This window comes from Saccostrea echinata, unplaced genomic scaffold, assembly GCF_033153115.1.
Source record: "Saccostrea echinata isolate AGI-Se365-2 ecotype Australia unplaced genomic scaffold, CSIRO_AGI_Sech_v1 ptg000055l, whole genome shotgun sequence".
In the NCBI taxonomy this organism is placed as follows: domain Eukaryota; kingdom Metazoa; phylum Mollusca; class Bivalvia; order Ostreida; family Ostreidae; genus Saccostrea; species Saccostrea echinata.
The window spans coordinates 236,175-257,167 of record NW_026889804.1 but is presented as its reverse complement, the minus strand read 5'-3'; the positions used below and the strand labels follow the sequence as shown (position 1 = coordinate 257,167).

Below are 20,993 nucleotides of genomic sequence, written 5' to 3'. Positions count from 1 at the left end.
AAGATCCCTTACTGCTCAAGGCCCTGAGTGCAAAGTATAGGTCAAAGTAGTGGCATCTCCATATGGATGAAAAATTCTTGAGAGGGATGTTAAACAACAAACAAACAAAAACAAAAAAAAAAAACACATGAGGAAAATGTAGATCAGGTCAAGCATCTGAAGTAAATCTGTTAATGTGCTTTAATCCATGCAAGTTTGTCCAGGTAGAGCTTAGGAATGAACCTTGCTCCTTAAATTTTAACTGGGATGACAATGCTAGGTATATAATAAGAACTCATCTAGACTGTCCAGAAAAGCTAAAAAATATTTAGCAATTTCTTACTTGCATGATTTAAAAAAATCTGCAATCTAACATTATTTAAAAAAATTCAACACATTTTCTAATTTTCAACAAATTCAATGCACTATGAGACGATTTAACATTTCTTAACCACAAACACTGTACTTAAAGTGCAATATACATGCATTATACTGTATGTTAAATCTTTACAGTTTTCTTCAAGTACTCTAATAGTATATGAAATATGAAGATTACCAACAGTGATCAAGCTTTAAAGTCCATTGAAACAATACATAATTAGAGCAGAGCAAACACAGACCTCTAAAAACACCAGGTGCAACGGAGGAGAAAGCATTTCCTGCCATGTGCTCCTTGACATGACTGGGCAAATGGAAAAATCCACAAACAATTCAGTGTAAACAATTTTGATGAAAAACATTAGTCAACATTCAACTTAATGATCGATTGAATTTGCTATAACAATTAATTTACACGTAAGTGTACACACATGTATGCATACTAGATGAATTATTTCACAATATCCAAAATTGGACAATAATAGTTTCTAATCTAGCTAGACAACAGGAAATTTTCATTATTACTTACATTACATGAAACTATTGAAGTCTGTGAGCTACAAATTATATCTAAAAATTATACACATTTTAACAAGTGTTTACAGTTTAGTGTATTTATTATACACAAATGATGACTTAGTAATTATGACATACTAGTAAAGTCCACAGATTGACTTCCAGATTTCAGCTCAAAGGCTTGAAGATTTTTAGTGGCTCTTTCATCATTTTTTTTTCACTGAATATTTTCATTTTTATTTTCAAGACGCTGTTTTTGTTGAGGTCTTTTAGCAGTTTGATGCAATCCAAGAACTCCAAGGGCAATTTAAGAAGTTCTGAATTTCTTTCTTACCTGGAAAAAATAAAAATTTAAAAGTTTAAAATATATTCAACTTACATGAAGAAAACTAGTAAAACTAGTGATAATGTAATAGACCTTTCAGATGTTCCAAAGCAGCTACATGTATCTAATTAAAAAATATAAAGTTTGAAGTATTTAGAGTCAACTGTACTCTGAACATGGGATATATGTATTTGACAGACAGATGAATGAATAGACTGATCACTATAGAGCACCTTAGTCTTTTTTCAATAATCTTTATATTAGTGAAAATCAAATAGGAACTAGAGTGTTTCAAGGAATGTATATGTCACCTGCTTGGTATCGTCATTAAAGAGGTAAATAAATCTATGAGTGGTCAGCTATTAATTTAATATTAGCATGGAGGTTCATGCATTTGCCTGCAAGGAAAAAAAAGGATCCAAAAGTAAAAGACTGGGATAGAATCTGGCAATCAAAGAAAATATGGTTCCCCAGTCCTCAAATGAATAATTTAATTGAAATTATGAGGAATAACTATTTATCATTTTATTAATACACATGTAGGTGCTTCCAACAATCCTCGGAGGAAAGGAATTTCAGACTGTCTTTACTTTAATTGTCACTTTGTCAGTCAACACGATTCATTGTGGAATACTGATCCCAATGTATTTTCATAGTATTTAAATATAAGTTTGTGTGGTAACTGAATTTCATACAGTTTCAAAGTATAGTATCATGAGCTCAAAAACATATATAAATGCTAATTATCAAAACCCTGCCTCTCAAAATTTTGGAGATATAAGGTGTGACAGACGGACAGACAGACACCAGATAAAGTGATCTCTAAGTGTCGTTCTGCTCTGCAGTTGACACAAAAATGAAAGTTAGTCAATTTTTGACCATGTATATCACTTCAGTGATGAAAGGAATGCTGAAGTGGTAAGTCTATCCTAATTATTTGAAAATACGGCAACCCCATTGGTCAGAATATAATACATATGCTGTCCAGCCTTAATTTCATTGGCATAAAGCAGCACAAAACACGATTTGATTGGATGGTGCAACTTGTTTTTCTAGGGGGCGCTGTTGCAACCCTGGAAAAGAAAACAGGACTGGGGCTTGCCCCTAGGGGGCACTTACTGACCGGAAGTAAACAAACAACAGAAATAGCAATACACTAGAAATATGTCCATAGGACATGTATGACTGCCGAGTGTATAGTAATGCAACATGAAATTTTGTGTTAGTGTATGAAGTTTGATGAGAATATCTTGAAAAGTTTCTTTAAAATTGAAATTGAAATCTAAAAAAAATGGATATAGATGATAAATTCTCACCAAATTATGTATAGATGCATAGCCTTAGATATCAATATTTTAAATGGTTTTAAAACCATGAAAAATGCAAATTGAAGGAAAGTGAGGTCAAGGTCACAGGAAAGGTCAAAAGTTTTTGAAATAGTTGAATAGGTCTTACTAATTATATATGTATCAGCATATTAAGTTCGATAAAAAATATCTTGAATGATTTCTTTAAAACTGAGCTAGTCACAAGCGTGGCGCCATGGTTAGAGCGTCTGCTCTAGAGTCGCGAAGTAAGGAGTTGATCCTTATGTCGCAGGTTTGAATCCCACTGTGGGACATGGAGACCAGTCCTTCAGATGAGACCTTATAAACCAAGGTCCTCTGTCACAGTAGGTGCTGGCATGAAAAAGACCCCTCACTGCTCAATGGCCATGGGTGCAGAGTATAGGACAGAATTTGCAGCTTTCCACTGGCAAGTGGTGGCATCTCCATATGAGTGTAAAATTCTCGAGAGGGCCTGCAAATTACCTGTAATGATTGCGCAGCTATGTTTAGGCTTCCCGAAACTTTAAAATGGGCTCAAAACATAATATGTCATTGCGAGGTTGGTTTTAGTTTTAATTTAAAAGTATTGAACTTAAGTACTTCCAATTTATATAGAGGATTTCCTCGGCTATGTATTAACATATTTGTTATGATATCACATGACTTTGCTGATCACGTGATGGTCATTTATAATTTTTTGAAGTGTTTCATATAAATCGCTTCGGCACAGTTGATTTACACAATAATTATTAACATTTTGTTATAAAAATAAGCTCATCGTATCCTTGTGTATCCGAAATGTGCTTGGGAAAAGTCATAGTATTACTTAGATACAAAATATTTCCAGAGAAATTCAACTTACCTACAAATTTGAGGGTATTTTCCACACAATATCGTAATCTGTATTAAAACAAAGCCAACACACATTTTTCCCAAGCAAGATTCAGTTAGAGAACAACCTCTTCTTACAGATTTCAACAAAAATTCTCAGATTAATCCTCATTCTTCACCTGCGCCAGACTCTTTTATACACACTAAATAAATTCTACCTCCAACCACGGGTATAAAACAGAGTACATTTCAAAAGTATATTTTTCATAAGCATTTTGAACATGCTGAATGTCAATCAAGGGTAGGTAAGCGGTGTATTTTTAAAATATTCTGACATATACGACAAAAAAACCTTTAACGACCCGTGAATTTTGCAATAGCTACCTAGCATTTTACATGCAGTTTCAAATAAAGTGTAAAGTTCATGACACTCTCCCCGTCATAACACCTCAAGATTTCAGTGACTTGACGTCATTTTCCATTATGACGTCATATTTTGGTAGTTCAGAGATGTGAAGGCACAGAGTGCACTGTGATATTCTATGGGAAGCCTAACCTACCTGCGTGACCAAAATCCCTACTAGGCTTTAAACTCTTCATTCTTGACCTGTATTTCGTCAAATAAGATTTTTCCAGTTAATTAAGGTAAAATTACTAATTGTTGAAACTGTAAATGATTTTTTTTTTAACCTGAGCCAGATTTTTACTTTTCTAAAAAGTGTCTGTATTTGACTGTTGGTTCCACCTATCTCAAGGAAATGATCTGTAAAAGCTAGTAAATGTTAGAAATCATAATCTGTTCTCTATCTACTATAATCATGAGAAAAGGTGTTGAAAATTAACAGATGGAGATAAAATCAGCAGTCATATTAAAGGCTTTTTTCAATAATCAATTTATTAGTGAAAATCATAAAAGTATTAGGCAAAAAGGAAAAATAAATGTTGTCATTAATTAACCTTGCAAATCTCTACAATTTTCTGATAAGAAAATTATACCCGATGGATGCAATATAATCACCCTTTGCCTGCCCCTAAATTAAATTATGAAATTTTGATAGATTTTGATCTAGTAAGCAATTATTTAAAACAAGGTTCTTTTAGAGGTGCCTAGGGTCGAAATTCATAGAAAAAAAACTACAAAAAACGTGAAAACCTATTTCTATCATGATACTGGTTTATATTTATTACAGATGTCCTCATAGTCAGCATAGCCCAGAACGATAGACCGCAGACTCTCACCATGAACATTTTTAGTGTCCTGGTTCGAAACCATTTGTTGGCACATTTTTATTTTTTCAAACTTTTTACCTGTATAAACACTAAAGAACGAGTGCACTTATGGGCCCCGGTAAAATGTGACAAAATGAAGAATTAAATTAAGCATAATTTTCCATCTCGGATCATTAATTGATATCTAAACCATAAGATTCAACAAATTTTATCGCTGAAATTCATGAATATACAAAGAGCAAAGCCATACAATGTGTAGGGGTCAGCCGACATTCGTGATTTTTTATAGTAAATCGAGGACGGTCATTCATTTCAAAGCTTTTGTTTATTGTCAGCCTAACATTGTACAAACTTGTGCGATTGACAAAAAATGCATTATACATTTATAAAACTTGTGTGAAAGTAGGAAATTTGTACATGATTAGGCTTGTACTTAAAATATTAAAAATGTATGAAAAGTTCAATGTTTTTCCTATAACAAGCAAGAGCTATTTACCTGTATGACCTATGTTGAACCCACCCGTGGAATAAATTATTTAAAATACTGGTAGTCACGTGAGTTCTACCCAGGTAAACATTCCTCAAAGATGCTCACTGTAAAACATAACCACGTTTTGTATCATTATATCGAAGTCAAGCCGCATAGAGAAGTTTGTATGTATTTGGTTTTAGGAACACGGGATGGTTAGGAGAGTTTAGTGTCGTTAAAATGTCATCATAAATAAAAGTGTCAAACATTTTTAACATTCATGCAAGACAATGGTACTGGTATTGAAAGCCACCTAAATACACTTTTTTTCATTTTAAAATTTAAAGGAACTAATGTTAATAGTTATTGTATTATTTCAAACGCAAGCATGCAAATTTCTTAGTTTGATCACTATGGATACAGGTATCTATACAACTTCATTCGATTTTTTTCTCGGGTAAAATAGCACAAGAAGTATCATTCGGCAAAAGTGGATGCTCTTGTGTATCGAATCAACTGAGAGATATAAACCCCGTATGCAGGTGATGAAGGTATATTGCTGAATAAGTAAGGGAAGTTGACGATTGAAAAGTTAAAGTCATCACGTTTATCATAAAGCTTGGTTGTTAGATTACCATTAATGTAGAACTAAAGCAATACATGAGAAACAAGAAACTACACACATGTGACCTAAAGTCAGTGACCGGAACATATATCGGTAAGCTTTTTCTAAAGACTGAAACCAATATTGGTCCTATAGGTCATCTCATATTTTTAACTAGAAGTGTTCCTTTGATATACTATATTTTAATTAATTTCTATAGACTTACTATACCCTGAAAAAAAAGGAGGAAAACAGGAACTACCTGTTTAAATGACCCCGACCACCGAGGTTAATCTAAAGTTTGTCCCTGCCTACCTGAAAAACAGACTGCCTCGGGTAGTCAGTAATTTCCAACTCTGGTTATGAGATGCTAAATGTTTAATATTTACAATTAAATGCTTATATTTACATTTTTAAATTCATGATAGATTGAGAAAGTCGATAAAATCATTTCTATATGAAGTCTGTATACTGTATAGGGGGAAAATAACTCGCGGTGTTAATATTCGCTATATTCACGGTGTGAATAAATCCGTGAATTCAAGAAACAGTGAATAAGTTTTCAATAACCTACATGTTATATTTGGAAATTTGAGAATATACTACGATATCATAGGTAAATATACGTGCAGTGCATGGTCATTTCAGTAATTACGAATCGTACTTGTCATTCAATTATTTTAATTAAAATGCTTGACATTAATTTAGATCACCCAGCAGATAATAACCTGTATTTGTTTAAAAAAAAACTGTTTTAATAGCCAACGCTACATGTTTCATCAATCAAAACACTAGGGTCATGGGTTTTTAATACCCGTACGTAACTATGTTACGACGTGTATTTGTTACCTGCATTATCATGTTTTTATCGACATTTTGGTTTTAAAAAATCATTCAAATAACTATTGAACTTGCTGATGTATATATAAATCTACCCTGTTGTTCGTGAAGTGAATACATAACGCTGATTAATGCCTTCTAGCTATGCTATGGATTAAACGGATATAGACATTGAAGGGAGGTACATGTAACCTTAGTTATATACCGATTCTGCGAATTCAACAAACCGCGATCGTGTCAGAGGAGAGAAAAACATGAAAATTACAACCCCTGAAATTAATCCCCTATACAGTACTTCAACCGAGAAATTAGTTGAAACTGGTTCCAGAAAAGAAGCTGAAAATGTTCAATAGTTTACAGACAATACTTGACACATGATGACTGAACAAGAACAGATAGCAATAAGTAATTTAAATGACTCAGGTGAATTATAACCTGTTCAATCTTAGATCCATCTTTTTTCTAATACGAGGGTTGATCCAAAAGTTCATGGAATTTAATTATTTCTAAAATTTTATTGTGATTTGATGAAAGCAAACAATAGGCATATTTATAATATAGAGTCATTATGCAACAATACTGGAAAATTTCACCACGTTCCAATTACCAATAAGGTCACATGAGCTTTCTGAACACTGATAGTTGTAAAATCCGGGGGAGACTTCGACGTAACGTCAAGTTAAGTATGTCATGTCATGTTATAGGAGCATCTCACCCTCATGTTCAATTCAACTAAGTAATTCTACAGAATATTCTGCCTTTTTGTCTTTTTTTCTCTCAAAAAAAGCCTGGGTATCCACCAATCGACTTATCTTTATATTATACTCATATTTCAAAAATACTCCCCATCTTTCCATATGATGTTCCAATTTCAGTAGCAAAGTCAAGCACAGTACGTCAGTGGTCAACATCCATCAACGCTTAATTTGTCTACGAGAAAAACAGACCCTCCAAAAGCAGCCACACCTTTAATCAACCTCCATGGAAGTTCTATTGTTCTTAAATTTCTCATGCCACTGGAAAATCAGTTGCTAAATGCATTTTTCTCCAGCCTGTATCAGTAGTATACCCCTTTAAGTCAGAGTGTTCCTAAGATTTTAACAAAACTTATAACTTGACTGAAATGTGACGTTCTCTAACAATTAAAATATGAACAAGAAATCATCAACTAATAATCTAAATATCAAGTTAAATCAGTAAAACTCTCACAGACAGGTATATTAGTGGTCAAGCAATCGTAATAATGACAAAATTCTCATTTTATTTGCCACTTAGCGCAGGTTTTTTCTTATATCACGTATTAAGAATTAAAATGATAATGAACGAGTAAATGTCTCCCCTGCATTTTAAAACATCCTTTGCTATGGCAACTGCCATAGAGTTACTATCATTAATATTTAAAATATTTTTTTATTAAAAAATTCCACAAGTGTCTGTATTTTTATTTGTAATTTTCAACCACTTTCACTAATAAATAAATAAAATAAGAAGAAATTCCATGAACTTTCAGATCAATCCTCGTACATGTCAGTCATTAAATTTATATAATATTAATACAGTATGCATAAGGGAGACCAAATGTATTATTACTGCATTAAGGAGATCAACTACTATCCATATGTAAATCAGTATTCAACCACTTTCACTAATAAAAAAATAAAATATGAAGAAATTCCATAAGCATTTGGATCAACCCTCGTACATGTCAGTCATTAAATTTATATAATATACAGTACGCATAAGGGAGATCAAATGTATTATTACTGCATTAAGGTGACCAACTACTCTCCACATGTAAATCAGTATTCAACCGCTTTCACTAATAAATAAAAAAAAAATATGAAGAAATTAGTGATGAGACATCGGTTAATTTTCATAATCGATCATTGGTTGGAATTGGTTACTGCTTCTGATGCGATTTCACCGATTATAATCAGATTTCTTCATAGTTTTGTATACAAAAAGCAGACTATTACAATAATTTCATTTATTTCTTTAACATGAATATATAAAATACATAATATATTATTTTCTTTGTTGTTTTGCTTATTTTACACTTTCTAGACCTAAAAATATTTACAGTTGACACCCAACATGGCTGCCTAGCAGCAGAAAACGAACTTCAAAAAGTTGTGGGGGGAATTGATCACTCTATATTTAAGGTAAATGTTGACTAAGTTGCATATTTTATATCTCAAATAAAAGATACAATTAAAATTTTTTTAATAAAAAGAATCAGCTGATTGATCAAACCAAAGAGCAAACACAGATTTGGCAGAAAAAAAATTCACCCGGGGGTAAATTGAATGGGTTGGTCGGGTTATTACAGGAAACAAAAATAATTTTTTTTAGGCCCTATATATGCATCTTCGGTTCTTATGCAATCACCTCTGCTTCGTGCTAGTTGGCTAGTATCAGATGCAGATGCCATTTTCTTTCATTAAGAAGAAATAAATTTTAAACCAGAAATGGATAATTCCGGAATGTATTGTATTAGAAGTATGTTTCCGATGATCGATTATGAAAAACTATAATCGATCATCGGAATCAGTAGCATTTTTTTTGTCGACAATCGATGTTTTCTGATTATCGGTACAACACTAGAAGAAATTCCACGAACTTTTTGATCAACCCTCGTACATGTCAGTCATTAAATTTATATATTATACAGTATGCATAAGGGAGACCAAATGTATTATTACTGCATTAAGGAGACCAACTACTATCCATATGTAAATCAGTATTCAACCACTTTCACTAATAAATAAATAAAATATGAAGAAATTCCATGAACTTTTGGATCAACCCTCGTACATGTCAGTCATTAAATTTATATAATATACAGTATGCATAAGGGAGACCAAATGTATTATTATGCATTAAGGAGACCAACTACTCTCCACATGTAAATCAGTATTCAAAACTTGAGATTTTAATACCTTAATAATTTACATGTTTAGTTACATGAACTAAATCTATTTACCTTTGTCATAATGCAAGAACTGTTTTACATTCAGCCAACTTTAACATTACACATGCATACAGTGTATGCCATGCATTAGGAAGACCAGATGCATTACTTCAACATTAAAGAAACCAACTACAATGGAACAATTAGACAGTATTCCAAAAAGTTCATTCCAATACCATAGTAATTTCCCTTAATTTGTTTGTATTTAGATGACTTAAATCAATTTATCTCAGCCAGAATTGGAACAAAAAAACTAATCATAAAAGTGGCCAAACACATGAACAGACAGATGGACATGATGATTCCTATGCTTATATACTCCCAAAGTTGCCAAAGTAGAGCAGACGCAGTGGTTAGAGCGTCTACTCTAGAGTTGCGGAGAAAGAAGCTGATCCTTACATCGCGAGTTTGAATCCCACTGTGGGACGTGGAGACCCGTTCTTCAGATGAGACAGAGGTATTAACCGAGGTCCCATGTCACAGTAGGTGCTGGCTCGATAAAGATCCCTCAATGCTCAATGGCCGTAAGTGCTGAGTATAGGACAAAAATTTGCAGCTCTCCACTGACAAGTGGTGGCGTCTCCATATGAGTGAAAAATTCTCAAGAGGGACGTTAAACAACAAACACTCTACACCCAAAACTTTGTTTGCAGAAGATTTTGTGATACATGCTTTACAAGTATACATATTGTTCATAAGGGAATAAAAATGCTATATCATTAAGGAAAGCAACTGAAATTAAACGTGCACTTCTAATTGAACTAAACAAAATTACCCTTTGTCAGAATGTAGATTTATAAACAGGAAGGCTGTTTTTCTTCATTTTTTCCATGTCAGATTCAGACTGTTCTTGAAAAAATTCTGGCATTCACCCTGTAAAAGTGAACAGTGCAGATAATAAAGAGCTTCTAAATAAACTGCATAATATTTAAATGATCCACTTAAAAGGGATAACAAATGCATTTAACTCCATCAAGGAGACCAACTGATATCCATATATATATATATAAATCAGTACATGTATTTTAATTGTGATATTTTAATATCCTAGTAATTTACATGTTTAGTTTCATGAAATAAATCTAGTTACCTTTGTCCAATGACCAATGAGCACAAGCACTGATTTTTCCTCTTTTTTCTTAATGGAATCACCAGGGCCAGTCTGCGGTCCATATGATTCTGGCATATGTACACTCTGTAAAATGCATATTTGTACCATGTACAGGCATATGAACAATATTTCTATACTACATACATGCATCATTAAACTTAATAATCTTTTTTTTCCAAAATTCATTATTCATAGTGTTTTGCTGTTAGCAAAATTCAACAAAAACTATACCGTATATATACTTGCCTATAAGGTGGTCGACCTATAAGTCAGTTGTATTTTTGGAGGTTATTTTGGAGGGATTTGCTATTGACCCGCTTATAAATTGGTACAACTTTTTGCCAGAATCAATTGACAATTTCAAATCAATGCTCTGATGTTTTAACCTGGTTTCAAAATACTAATCTTTTTATGACTCACCTATAAGCTGGACATAGAATATATACAGTACCTGCATTATACATGCATTAGGAAGACCAAATGCATTATTGCAATATTCAAGAGACCATTGTGGCAAATGAAATCAATGTATGAATTGTATTCAAAACTACGGGTGTACTAATTTGTCTGAAGTATATCATGATATAATGTGATACACAAAGACTTTAACAGGATATGTACATATACCCACATGCCTAAATGTAACAACAGGAATTATCGTTCTACAATAATTTATTGAAATTGCCAATATGAATAAACAAAAGCAAACTTTGTTTCGATTGTATGAACTTTAAGTTTTCTTTTTCCACTATGGTCAGATAATCTAACTATCCCCACTGGTTGGCTACCGGGTCCTTCGTTAGACTGCCTTATCGGACATGATATTTACTGAAGATTTGATTTTTGGTACTGACTTTTATACTCAAAATAATGTCTTTAATTGTTTAATTTCTTGAGGTCAATATCACTTTGATGTGTTCAGTGTTTACTTTGATATGTAATGATGTGTATAAGCGTGTATTTTCGATAATTTAAATTTCTAGTACAGTAATCGTCCCCAAGCTGCTGTTTCATTATCGTGTCATAGTATCTCTGAGAGTGCATTTTATTAACACCCCCAAATCAACTGGCCTGCGTAATTAAATTTAACTACCAAAAACAACAGCTTGGGACTAATAAGGTGTGATTATCAGCAATGGTCCCATGAAGCCTGTGCTAGACCTAAGGGAAATGTTCAACAGACCATAAAATTAGCATAATGGGATTATTGTGTACTAAGGTGTGAATTCAGTGGAGCGAGAATTTGTTGGACTTCGAGATAACGCATGTGTTTATAGCACTTGGGACCGTAAATCTACTTCGAGATAAGCGAGGTATTCCGTTTTTCCGTTTTCGAGATACCAGGGTTTTTTTAAAATCATAAATATAATAAAAACGGCTGGGATCGTTGATTCACTTCGAGATATCCGTGGTATTCGACATACCGGTGTTCGAGATACCGAAGTTTACCTGTATATCGATACATATCTAGATTAATGAATATATCGTATCAAAAACAAGAGGCCAATGGGCCACAACACTCACCTGAGCACATTGGCTAGGAAAAAGCACAAATCACTTCAGTATTGAAAAGTTTAAAGGGGAGGGGGCTTGGATTTTGAACTACCTGAGGATGCTTCCATATCAATATAACAAATGGCTTTACTGTTCTTGAGCAGAAGATTTTTAAAGATTTTTTTCCTATATATTCCCTTGTTAAAAATTTGATCCCCCATTGTGGACCCTCCCTAACCCCCCCCCCCTTCCATCATTTGAACAAACTTGAATCTACACTACCTGAGGATGCTTCCATATCAATATGACTGAACATGGCTTTTCTGTTGATGAAAAGATTTTTTCCTATATATTCCTATGTAAAAATTTGATCCCACATTGTGGCCCCACCCTACCCCTGGGGTTTATGATTTGAACAAACTTGAATCTACACTACCTGAAGATGCTTCCATATCAGTATGACAAAACATGACTTTGCTGTTCTTGAGAAGAAGATTTTTGAAGTTTTTTCCTATGTATTCCTATGGAAAACTATGATCCCCCATTGTGGTCCCACCCTACCCCCAGGGGTCAAGATTTGAACAAACTTGAATCTACACTACCTGAGGAAGCTTCCATATCAATATGACAAAACATGGCTTTGCTGTTCCTGAGAAGAAGATTTTTCAAGTTTTTTTCCCCTATATATTCTTATGTAAAACTATGATCCCCCATTGTGGCCCCACCCTACCCCCAGGGGTCATGATTTAAAAAAACTTGAATCTACACTACTGTACCTGAGGAAGCTTCCATATCAGTATGACAAAACATGACTTTGCTGTTCTTGAGAAGAAGATTTTTGAAGTTTTTTCCTATGTATTCCTATGTAAAACTTTGATCCTCAATTGTGGCACCACCCTAACCCTGGGGGTCATGATTTGAACAAAGTTAAATCTACACTATCTGAGAATGCTTCCATATCAATATGACTTAACGAGGCTTTGCTGTTCTTGAGAAGAAGATTTTTCAATTTTTTTTCTCTGTATATTCCTATGTAAAACTTTGATCGCCCCTTGTGGCCCCACCCTACCCCAAGGGGTCATGATTTGATACAAACTTGAATCTTCACTACCTGAGGATGAATCCACATCAATATGACTAATTGTGACTTTGTTGTTCTTGAGAAGAAGATTTTTCAAGTTTTTTTTCTTACATATTTCTTTGAAAAATTTTGATCCCCCATTGTTGCCCCACCCTACCCCTGGGGGTCATGATTTGTACAAAATTTAATCTACACTACCTGAGAATGATTACATATCAAAATGACTAATTGTGGCTTTGTTGTTCTTGAGAGAAAGGTTTTTAAAGATTTTTTTTCTATAAATTCCTATGTAAGATTTTGATCCCCCATTGTGCCCCCCCCCCTGCTGGGGGGTCATGATTTTGTACAAACTTGAATCTACACTACCTGAGGATGCTTCCATATAAATTATGACTAATTGTGGCTTTGTTGTTTTTAAGAAAAACAATATCAAGATTTGACCTACATATTTCTATGTAAAACTTTGATCCCCCATTGTGGCCCCACCCTACCCCTGGGGGTCATGATTTGAACAAACTTGAATCTGCACTACCTGAGGATAATTCCATATCAATATGCCTAATTGTGGCTTTGTTGTTCTTGAGAAAAAGATTTTTAAAGATTTTTTCTATATATTCCTATGTAAAACTTTGATCCCCCCTTGTGGCCCCATCCTACCCCTGGGGGTCATGATTTGAACAAACTTGAATCTACACTACCTGAGGATGATTCCATATCAATATGACTAATCGTGGCTTTGTTGTTCTTGAGGAGAAGATTTTTAAAGATTTATTCCTATGTAAAACTTTGATCCCCCATTGTGACTCCACCCTACCCCAGGGGGTCATGATTTGAACAAACTTGAATCTACACTATGTAATGAAGGTCTCACCTAAGTTTCAACTTTTACAGCCCAGTGGTTCTTGAGAAGAAGATTTTTAAAAGATACCACTAAATTTTCACTAATTCTTAATTATCTCCCCTTGAAAGAGGGTGTGGCCCTTCATTTGAACAAACTTGAATCCCCTTTACCCAAGGATGCTTTGTGACAAGTTTGGTTGAAATTGGCCCAGTGGTTCTTGAGAAGAAGATGAAAATGTGAAAAGTTTACGACAACGACGACAGACAACGGACAAATTTTGATCAGAAAAGCTCACTTGAGCCTTTGGCTCAGGTGAGCTAAAAATAACTTAATTCCAATACATTTTGGGCAGGCAGTTTTTTTTATGTAATTCTGTGAAAAACTTGGGAATTTCAATCACCAAAGATTATATTTACCGGTAATTGTTTTGAATTAAAACTGATCAAAAATGATATAATCATTAGGCCAAATAAAAAAATATGTGTGGTTCCGGTTACCCGACCTTCCCTATTTTATACCCCCGACCCTAAACTTTTTTTTGGCAATTTTCATATTTTTTCCGGAATTTACCCCGATTTCCATCAATGGCTCCAGTTTAAGTTTTAGTTTCAGCAATGACGGCCTCCTTGCAAAACATAGTGCAAGTGTTTAATAGTGTGAAATCCAAAGCAAGCTAGCATGTAGGTGTCCCCTACCAATATTGACTAGTATATTATCACACCACATCTAAATGCCATTTGCAAAGCAGTGATAGGTATTATTTAGAAAAAATGAAGAAAATCATTTTGTTAAAAAAAAAAAAAAATCCCTACCTACCTACCCTAATTTTTTTGGAAGTGTAACCGGAACCACACATATTTTTTTGTTTGGCCTTAAGGAGGTAGCACATATCTTAAATGATTATTACAAAATCATAAAAATACATAGACAACTTTACTTAACATGTTGATTTTACAGTCAAGAAAAGTTTGAATTTGAAGTGTAATTTTTAAAGACGGTGAGACAAAAAATTAAAACTGAGAAAAAAACAATTATTATTTTTATAAAATTCATGCATAATGATTTATAAGACTTTTTGATAGAATTGTTAAAGAATTCAATATATTGCATATCGCATTAAAAAATGTCTTTCTTTCTTTTTTTTTTTTTTTTTTGCTCAATACACAGCCCTAGCAAAAATGATATACAACAAGGACTTTGATTGGATTATTAACATTCATTCGATTGATCATAATTATTAACTGTTATTGCACTTTCATTTTCAAAATGTTGTTAGGTACATTGTTTGTTCACTCTTTTGCATTGATATTATAATTTTATAAAAGAGTATTTTAGCAGAAAAAATTATCAATTTACCTTTCTTGGAATAAAGACATGTTGACCCTTGAGCTGAGATTTTCTCTCTTTCCATAGATTTGTTACACTGGGGTCCACATGATTCTAGCAGAGACCCTGTAAAAAAGGACTTAACTATGGAAAAGCATGAAGAATATATGCCTATTATACATATCTTAAATTCTAATGAAAACAATGTTTTTTAATTAAGATCCATATATTTCTAATGATTGACATAATACAAATTCAAAATAAAATATGCATGTCTATATTATACACTGTACCTTAAGCAGACCAATTGCATTATTACATCCTTCAGGAGACCAACTTAAATCAATGTTTGAGAAGTACTTGTGAGAACAATAAATTTGTCTACTTTACAGTACTAAATGTACATGGAATCTATAGGATCATGTTACTTTAATTGACCTGCCTTAGTTCAACACAGTAATCTAACAAAGAAATTGAGCCAAAACAACATTTTAAGACTTTTTGAACAGTGCATGTTCCTATCATTTCAAAACCATTACCAGTAAAAATGCTAATATAGGAAAATGATGACAATTAATTAATATTGTACTTTCAGGTATATTAGATGAATTAATCTGATTCGTCAAGAAACATTTGTTAAAAAGCACTATTATCCGCTGAATAATGAAGCCATGCCCAGTGTCGCAACAGTCAACATTGCTTGACGACGGGTGATATTCCAAAAAATAGTGACTGCGCAGATTTATGTGCTCAAGGTTCACTATTATTTGTACTTGTATAAAACATTCAGTATAATATAATAAATATTGCATGTAGTTGAGTGTAATATTGAAAATTTTCACCCCTCGAAAACCAAATACGTCAAAAAGGGGATGGGTTTCTTTTCCAACTTACACATAGTTTCGCCCCTGCAAAAACTGGTATAGACCTTGGAAATGTTTAAACGGGCTAAGAGAAATGCATCAAGAGTACTTAATTGTTTTTACCCAAGTTACATGCCAAAAAAGATTCAGAGAGACGTCACATAAAGTTAACGTTGATTTGAACTGAAGTTAGGGTGTCAAAAGTCATTCACGTCCAAAAGATTGATCATGTGTGGTAGATAATAAACTCCTACGGGCTAAATATGCTGCCATAATCAAGTGAGGATCTTTCCCTAATCCTATATATAAATCCATTTAGTACAATATTATATGCACTTAAGCAGCTGTTTATGACATTGTAAAATTATATAAACAAGACCGGTTTATATAATTTATATCAATTTATATAATTAATAATATAATTTATGTAATTTTATCAAGATAAGTGTATGGGGTAGAGGGAACAGACATTGAGAATCAATGTTGTCGGACCTCATGAAACTAAACTAACAGTCTTCCAAATAACCCGGGAGTCCAATGCCAGGGACCTGTTAAATTTGCAGCCGGGCATGTAAAAATTGCCAAATTACATGTCCGAAGAGGGCATATGTGAATCTTCTTTCATTGTACGATCTTTACTTGCCATTTACTCTGTCCTACCCCCATTATTCGCTTAAACGTTGCTATATGTAATGTCGATGGATTGCCTGTCTACATTCTCGATACGACCTGTCAAATGATTGTCAATCTAATCATTGAAGTGTTTAGTTTAACCTATTTGTTTTCTCGAAGTTGCTTGCTAAATTACGAGATGTTCATCAATGCCACATACTGTGGCACTACAGTCATGATCCCATTTCTGAAATTCAGTTCAGCTAAACTGGCCAACAAATGACCAGCATGCAACTCAGAAGTTATTTATGAACAAAAACGCTTTAGAAAATGGCAATCACAGGCCATGGTTGGTTTACGACGCTGAAAAAATTAATATAAAACCTTTATACCTAATGGGTTTTTTTTGTTGCACAATACTGGTAAATGTAAGAATTTTGAGTAAGACATGTACAAATTTGAATGGGCTGGGTAAAAATGATAGGTCTACATGCCCGAAGGGCATGTGCTGAAAAAGAATTGTTGTGAAGACTGAACTAAAGCGACAGCGCCGGGTGATCATATAAAGTCCCCTTTATTACATAATAATTTGGCAAATTATCAACACATCAAGCTAAAATTTCCAACATATCTTAACGGTGAGAATTTTTATTTTTTAAGTTGAAACCTCGTGTCCTGTGAAAAAAATGAAATTTGTATCCCATCTAAAGTCTTAAAATGTATTAAGGTAATTTTCGATACAAATTTGCGGTTGGGGTTATAAATAAAGGATAAAACCAGAGACCTCGGAATGGAATACTCGGAAGTCTCTGGTTTTATTCTACCCCCAACTGGAAGTTGTATCCCATCTAAAGTCTTAAAATGTATTGAGGTAATTTTCGTGGAATAAATGAGTGCTTTACAATAAAGAGACTCGACCAGAGATGTTTGAAACGATTTATTTGACAAGAAAAAAGTCTCTTGAAGCGAACGATGTCATTTTAAAGTAGGTTAATGATTGATAATGATACATGAACAAAATACGAGCTTGAAGCGGGGGTGCCTGAAATTGAGTTAGATACCTTGTGGTAAAAATAAGTAGGGGTGCACCGTATATGAAACAAGTGCCTGTGATTGATAGTCTGAAATTTCTCTTCACCTAAATATTAAAAGCTTGCAGTGATCGCTATAAATCTATACAACAGTCAAGTTACATATGGTAAACTAACATAAAAACAAGATTACAACAGTCATGATTACAGAAGGTATATTTTGAAGACTCTAGGTCAGTGGGTGAATGTAAACAGGTAAACACACGTGGGACAGTCACCGCAAATATGAACCACAAAACGACTTATAACATTAAAATGTAAATATTCATCTGCACACAGATTTTTGCATAATAATAATAATTTTTAAAAGTGTAAATTAAAATATAAAATAAACAAACCTCAAACCTTGTAACAAGGCTTGTTTCCCTGCAATCTTATTCTGGTTCTCTGTGGTTCACTGAAAATTCAGGGAACCAGGCTGCGTTATTAACTCGTACACAGATTTGTTGATACGAATAAACCTATAAACATATATACGAAATAAAATATTATCATAAAAAATGAAGAATTTCAAATTGCTTGAAAAATTATCTTTATGTAGTTTATAATAAATGGTTGTAATTGTTTAATAATTTCTATCTATCCATTAAAATTTGATACGTATATCAGCTTAATATGTATCCGTCTGAACAATTATTGTTATTACACTCCCTGTCACATCTTCATAGTTAAGCCTGTAAGCATGGTAAGTAGGAATCAATTTCAGTTGAAGGGGACCAAAACCAAACATTTTTCAGTTTCATGTGGTGGGGAGGGGGGGGGGGGGGATATAAACCTCAAATGATTATTTTATCTCTGTCACTGAACTGCTGAAAATAATGAAGGGAACTAGGCTGCGACAATGATTTGTTGACAGAATTAAAATACGAAATAAATTATCATACATACGAAATAAAATAATTTCATGAAAAAATGAAGAATTTCCAATTGCTTAAAAAAAAGAAGCTTTTCATGTATGTGATTTACAATAAATGGTTGTACTTTTATATTTTCTATATATCCATTAAAATTTCACAGTATCAGTATTTCACTATTTGTAAACATTAACAATAATATTAAATAAATGTTACACTCACTGTGGCTTTGACTGAGTTACTGTCACATCTTCATAATTAAACGAGAATATTCCCTTCCGTAAATATTGCTATATATATCTGAACTGTTACCAATTCATCTTTCTTTGGTGAAAGAAAACCTCAGGGATGGAGAATAGGCCCGTACGTAATTTAGTTGGAAGGGGGGGGGGGGGGGATGAGCACAACCAAACAACATTTTTCAGTTTCAGGTTGGGGGAGGCTGCAAACCAAAAAAATTTTTAATAAGCAAAAGAAAAATACATTATCATGCAGAGGTTATTATTGAGGGGGCCCAAGCATAAAGGAGCAATGTTTTCTATAGTATACCTAAATTTCAGCAAAATTACAGGGGGCCTGCCCCCCCCCCCCCGTTCCTTCAGCCATGTATTGTATCAAATCTGCTTCACCCTGATTCAGATTTTTTTTACAGCATATATATTCTATTAGCAGAGGACCACATTATATTAATAAACAATTATTAAATTACAGCTATTTTTTTCTTACAGGGTCTGTTTCATTTATACTATATCATGATGATCATGTCCTGCATGATGTTTACAGAAAGTTTAATTTAGATTTTTAAGCTCGAAATAGCTGCGTCAACTTGCGAGACTATTCTTTCAACGTTCGGCCTAATCTTTAAATATTTAATTTGTTTGTGGACTTGCATAAAAGAATTAAAAAAATATAGGGGCCTATCATTTAACTTTATTTCGAATTTCCTTCAGGATTTTATATACCGAACTATAGTCTAACGATTATTTAAACTCATACTTTTTCTCTTGAAAGCTAAATTACTAGGCAAAAAAAAAAAAAAAAAAAAAACAAACGAATGTTTGTCTTGTGTATTCTTAATTACAACTTATTACTGTATCATTTTAGTTACTTACCCAAATTTCTCAACATCCATGGTGTTCAGAGGTCATTTTCTGAAAACTGAAGGGGCATTCCGATGGCATTCGGAACAAATGACGGAAAGCACTTGCTAAGAATTCAAAACATGGTTCATAAATTTACAATATTTTTCCTTTTTAGGTTTTTAACATAAAACATGGAAAACTAAGTTAAAGAAACACTCATTTGAACAAATCAAAAGCGGAAAAAATATATATGTTATATTTTTTGTTTAATTGCATGTTTTTCATGGTCTCCAAAATGCAGAAAAATTATCCTTTGAAATTATACGTAGGTTATAAATTCTTTTCTTTTTTAGGGAAGATGATAGAAATTAGACAACTTTTGAATGTTAAATAACAGAGTTAAAGATTAATAATATTTAATGGCAGACTGTTTATTTATCTATAAAAAGACATTTGCAATACTGATGAGGTCAAAATAATAGGGAGACCGAAAAAGGTCGCCTTAATCCAGTGGTCTCCCTAAGCCAGAAAATATATCCTCCTTGGTCTCCTAAAGCCATATGTCATATATATATATATATATATATATATATATATATATATATATATATATATATATATATATATATATATATATATATATATATATATATATATATATATATATATATATATATATATATATATATATATATATTCATTATATGCTCGATGGAGTACTTTTTGAAACAACTCAAGACATGTTCTTTCTAAGACCAGTTTTAGCTGGATAAATAAGATTAATACTCCTAAGACTGCATTCTGATTGTTGTGATTGTAACCATTTTTGTTGTCAGTTATTTTACGGATTTCTTTAACAAATTTGATGCAAAGTATTTATCTGTATAAGAATACAGACAGAGACTTCCATCCATCAATTTTTTTATCACCGCAATATAATCAAAAATTCAAAAACAAAAACAAAAAAAGAAGAGGAAGAAAAAAAATTGAGCATATTCCTGCAAAGTGAATGAGTTTCAAATACAAGACCTAATTTCAAATAGATATTTTTTTTATTCCATATTCCGTAAAAAAATAATCATACAATTCAAGTATTCTGGAGTAAATTTAGAAAACTTCTTGTGACCATTGATTTTTCATTAAATTTATGAAAAAAATGTCTACAGA

At 32.9% G+C, this 20,993-nt stretch overlaps 1 long non-coding RNA gene across 3 annotated transcripts; it reads right to left on the bottom strand.

The window, feature by feature from the left end:
- Positions 1-796: 796 nt before the first annotated feature.
- LOC133172854 (uncharacterized) lies at positions 797-18,275 on the bottom strand. Of its 3 annotated transcripts, none has more exons than XR_009718966.1 (5): positions 18,229-18,275; positions 15,355-15,450; positions 10,562-10,666; positions 10,247-10,344; positions 797-1,207 (listed from the first exon to the last, which is right to left on the bottom strand). It is a non-coding gene; the product is annotated as an uncharacterized LOC133172854 (long non-coding RNA). The 3 variants fall into 3 exon arrangements; XR_009718967.1 differs by lacking the exon at positions 797-1,207 and adding an exon at positions 4,099-4,120; XR_009718968.1 differs by lacking the exon at positions 797-1,207 and adding an exon at positions 5,060-5,181.
- Positions 18,276-20,993: the final 2,718 nt, after the last annotated feature.